We start from the raw sequence: 5,094 nt of genomic DNA, 5'->3' as shown, positions 1-5,094 counted from the left end.
CTTATTCTATCATTGTTCGGATTTCTTTTTCTTTCTTTTGGGTGCAGCTCAGGTTATGACCCGAGGGAATCCCTCAATATTGCGTCGAAGGAGATCCCGAGCTTGAACGTACACTTAGAAGAAAAAGGAAAGAGCCTATGCAAGAAATGCTAGTCTAGTCGACTTTGGAAGCGGAAGAGTCTCGAAAACATGGCGCAATGTACGAGCAACAACGAACATTATCCAACTATGCCGCACCTTCGTGTTGGGGACACAATCGAGTATTGTGCGCCCTCCCTATTATAGCTCGGGAACTTTGAGTTGAAGCCGGCATTCATCCACATGTCAAAGCGAACCAAGACAGCTCAACCTGGGCTGATAGAGGATCCAAATCACTATATAGAGAGTTTTCTCGAGGTGTGATATGCCTGAAGATAAACGGAGTGACGGATGATGCCACTGCTGAGAGCCTTCCCATTTTCCTAAAGGTTAGAGCGCAAGCAAAGGCTACACTCATTACCTAGAGCATCGATCACCACATGGAAGGGAGATGGTGAAGCTTTTCTTGCCTGCTATTTCCCTCCCGAAATATTCGCAAAGCTTAGGAATGAGATCTCATCCTTTGTTCAGTTAGAATTGGAGTCTCTATTCGAGACATGGGAAAAGGTTCAAGGAGCTCCCGAGAAAGTGCCCGTGAACACGGATTCCCCGGAGTGGATGCATTGCTCGCGACCTTTTATAATGGTTTGAACCCGAGCACAAGGCAACTCTTGGATGCTGCAGTTAAGAGGTACATTTTAGGTAGCAAGACCCCGATGAGGCCCGTCAGTTGATTGGAGAAATGGGGTTAAGCAGACTACCAATGGAATGCTAGAGAAGAAGAGTGGCCGGCTCATGAGATAGATACTAGTAACTTCATTGAGCGGCTCAAGTGGAGAGTTTCGAGTAAAAAGTTAGATCTTCTAACTTCAAATAGAGTGTGTCGTGTTCAATTACAACGCGTGTGGTGGAGGACATGCTCCTCTCGATTGCCCAATCTCTATTGGTGATGTTTCTTCGATGGAGAACGTCTGATTTTTGTAGGTAATGGCATGAGACCTCAAGGAAAACCCATATAGCAATACCTCACAATTCGTGTTGGAATAATCATCCCAATTTCTCATGGAATAATCAAGGTCCACAAAGGCTCATGGGGCCACCGGTTTCCAACAACAACAACAAGCCCCTCGTGTGGAAAAAGCGTAGTCTCGTGTTTGGAAACCCGAATGATCGACTTGGAGAAGTACTTGGCTAGATTTGTGCAATCGCAGATACAAGGTTTGAATCAGCCAGCCACACTTCGCAACCTACACCGCCTTTGCATAACCTTGAAAAATCAGTGGGGCAAATTAGCAAGTCTCTCGAAAGGCCACATGGAAGCTAGTGAGCAACACTAGTAGACTCAACCCTAGAGAGCATGTAGCGCGATCACTTTGAGAAGTGGTCGTGAGGTTGAAGGTAGGCTTCCGAGTGAGAAGCCAAAAAGAACACGCACTCGAGGTTATAGAGGTAGAAGAGGGGACGACTAAAGAGAAAGAGGTGGCACCCACCTTTCAAGCCAAGAATCTTTATCCTCTAGATTGAAAAATGACCAAGGGATGAATCAGATAAGAAGTTCCCTGAGTTTGTTCAAACAACTCCACATCAATATTCCCTTTGTCGAGGTATCGCCCAAATGCCTAAGTATGCGAAGTTCTTTGAAAAGACTTGTTAACTAATAAGAGGAAGTTGAAGGAGAGTGCTTCAAGATTCTAGATGCTTCATGCTCGGCGGTGTTGCAAAAGAACATGCAAAACAAGAAAAAGACCCGGGAAGCTTCATCATTCCGTAATATTGGCAATTTAGGTGAGGAAATGGCATTGGCGGACTCGTGGGCTAGCATCAACGCCATGCCATACACTTTCTTTCAAAAGCTATGCTTGGCGATGAGCCTAGGCCTACTCTGGATGACTTTGCAACTAGCGGACCGAGTCAAAGGCGACATCCGAGAGGCATCATTGAAGACGTGCTTGTCAAGGTGGACAAGTACATTTTTCCGTTGACTTTGTAGTGCTAGATGTCAATGAGGATGCGGATGTACCCTTGATACTTGGGAGACCGTTCTTGCGGACTACTAAAGCATTGATTGACATGGACGACGGAGAGCTCACATCGAGAGTTTGAGATGACAAACTCACATACCACCTTTTGCCAGCAGCCATGCGGCATTCTCTTGATTTTGATGATACTTTATATTTTCTAGACACTACTGATGAGATTGTTGATGAATACATGTAGGAGATGTTCAATCCATATCCGTATGAAGGTTTGTTAGACCAAGAGGAGGATTATGAAGAAGTAATGATGCTTTTGTTCAATGTAAGAAGTACCATCTAACCCGGGGATCTCAAGAAAGTGCTCTGAAAAATGAAGAGGGCTAGGAGACGCCACTGGAAACACTCCAAGGCTCGTTGGAGATGTACGTGAACCCGAAGAAGTTGGACGAATCATTGTTAGGTGGTTCGAAGCTCGATAATTCACCTTCTACCCTCAAGAGACTTTTGCACATCATGATTTCAAGCCATGGGTAAGAGGGCAACTTTCATTCATGAACCCTCGTGAGGTAAGACAAGGTATGTAAAGCTTAGTGACAAGGTCCCTTACGTATATCCCGCAAAATGCACGGGTTTGTCGAAGTAATAATCCCGATGAGCGGGGTCGAATCCACGGGGAGTAGGAGTAAAAGACACTTAATTTGATTCTTAGCTATATGGAGTATCAACAATGATAAGTGCGATAATGATTCAATTCTCAACAATTAAAAGCAACAAGTAAAAGAGCAAAAAGTAAGGAGGAGGCAATGTAATCGATAAAGATGGGGTACTCGGATGATGCTTCACCTAGGAAAAATCGCTTCAAGTGCAAGAACTCTCTATTATGCTTCCTAAACAATGCAATGGTGAGTCGTGAAAAATCCTTACATACATAGTCCCAAATATAAGGTCAACTATGCCTAACTCTATTCATGTCCCGGAGGAGAGATTAAATAACCTCTCAACCTCGCACTTTCGAATAAAAGTTACAATGAGCTCTAGGGATTCCAAGTGATAAATCGCTTCCTAATTATAGACCTAACCCTTTGGTCCGAAAGCGTAAGGTCCCTAGCCACAATTAAGCTCATAGATACTAAGATCCCCTCAACGCTTCACCCATTGCACGCGCAACTAGGCCCCAGCTGAGGTTCATCCCTTAGACCATTCACTCTATTATGGCCGCAAAAAAACTCAAGGAACGGAGGTAGAATCTATCACGCTCGGAGGGGAAAGGGGACGCTCCTGTACCTCTCGACTCACCCTCTCAACCCTCTCCAACCTAGCTTTGTCTAACGCTCATGGTGTGTCACTCACTCACAAGGTTACCAACAAGAACTCTCAACCCTAGTGTCACTCTAGGGGAAATATTCATACAATCAAGCATTCAAGGTTGGAACTCACAATAAACATCAATTTATTGAAAGCATAATAAAGAAGTTCAATGAAACGAATACATCCTAGGGTTCACAATCACCCAAGTACCCACTAGGGGTTTAGCTCTCCATGGAGCTAAGTATAATCAAAGAAATTGAATGTAAAAGCAATGAATCCATAAAGAAACCCCCTCGATGGTCGTGTCGATGGTCTTGCGGAGAGTCCTCTACTCGTCGTCCAAGGATTCCCTCATCCGTTATAGGATACGCCTCGACGGAAGCTCCCCTACCAACCTTCTTCCTCAGGAATGACGATGTCAGAGACATAGAACCTCTCCAAAACCCTAGCCAATACCCCTCAAAACCCTAGCCGAAGCCCTCTCGTAAGTTGGGGAAAAGATGGAGAAAAGAATGCCAAAATCGGGTCTGAATCGGTTTTAAATAGGGTCGAATCGGGCGACTACACGCGAGCGTGGACTTTACACGCCTCGATGGAAATTTCCACACTGTCGTGGATAATTTCCACACGCACTGTGGATTCTCTCGCTTTTCTACAATTTTTCGCCGGTCTGAATCAGCGATTTCCACAGTGATTTGCTACAGTAATCTGCTACAATACTCTGCCAGAAATACTCCCGAATTCCATACTTTCATCGGGGTAACGCAAACGGGCACACGTTCACATTGTGGATCACTTGCTTCTTCAATGGTGTACACGTTGGTGGAGCTCTTGTTCTATGTGCATAAGTTAGAATGCTCGAATGTGACTGCCTTTGTGCCCCTCCAAATGGATGTGCCCACTCGAATACGAGGAGGTTGGCACAAACTCTTGCATCTCACACCTGACCTATGTCTTCGCGTTGGAACCTTAGCAAGATTTCCTCCAAAATTGGTGCATTATGATCCACATTGGCCTATTTCCTTCATACTCGGCCTCACAACCCTACCTGCATAAAAATAACATAAAAACACACATATTAGTATAAAAACCCTAGGAAAGTAATGCTCAACATAAGGAAATAATGCTTCGCATTCATATCGCACAAGCACTTATCACTTAGTGATGTTAAACAAGTGCTTCTTGGAAGGCAACCCAAGTGTTTACTGTTTTTTATTTTCTAGTTTAGTTTGTTTGCATGAATAAATTGTTAAGTGTTGGTGTCTTGATTTTTAGATGCTTGTGCTGAGATTTCGTTGTGAACTTTGAATATTAATCGTGTGTTTTCATGTGGAATTGGTGAAGTTATGTCGTTTGAGCTTTATTCCATGTTTTTCATTGGTAAAACTTGCATACTAGGCAGGCTCTAAGTGTGTGAACATGTTCAGAAGTTTTCTGCAGAGCCTGCAGGTTTTTCTACGGCATCCAGTGAAGACACACTGGCGTGTGGAATTTCCGCACGCCCGTGGATTTGTTTTGCGAGCTCATCCAGAGAAAGCACAGGGGCATGCGGCTGCCCCTGTGAACGACCATGCGACTGTCACACGCTCGTGGGTAATTTCTGCACGGGTGTGTGAATTCCTGTAGAGTTGGGCAGATTATCCTGAGAGCACACAGGGGCGTGGACTCGCCCCTGTGGGCGACCTTATGAAAACTGCACGGGCGTGGGTAATTTCCACACGCCCGTGCGAAA

This window comes from Dioscorea cayenensis, chromosome 7, assembly GCF_009730915.1.
Source record: "Dioscorea cayenensis subsp. rotundata cultivar TDr96_F1 chromosome 7, TDr96_F1_v2_PseudoChromosome.rev07_lg8_w22 25.fasta, whole genome shotgun sequence".
Classification (NCBI taxonomy): Eukaryota; Viridiplantae; Streptophyta; class Magnoliopsida; order Dioscoreales; family Dioscoreaceae; genus Dioscorea; species Dioscorea cayenensis.
This window is presented reverse-complemented; position numbering follows the sequence as displayed.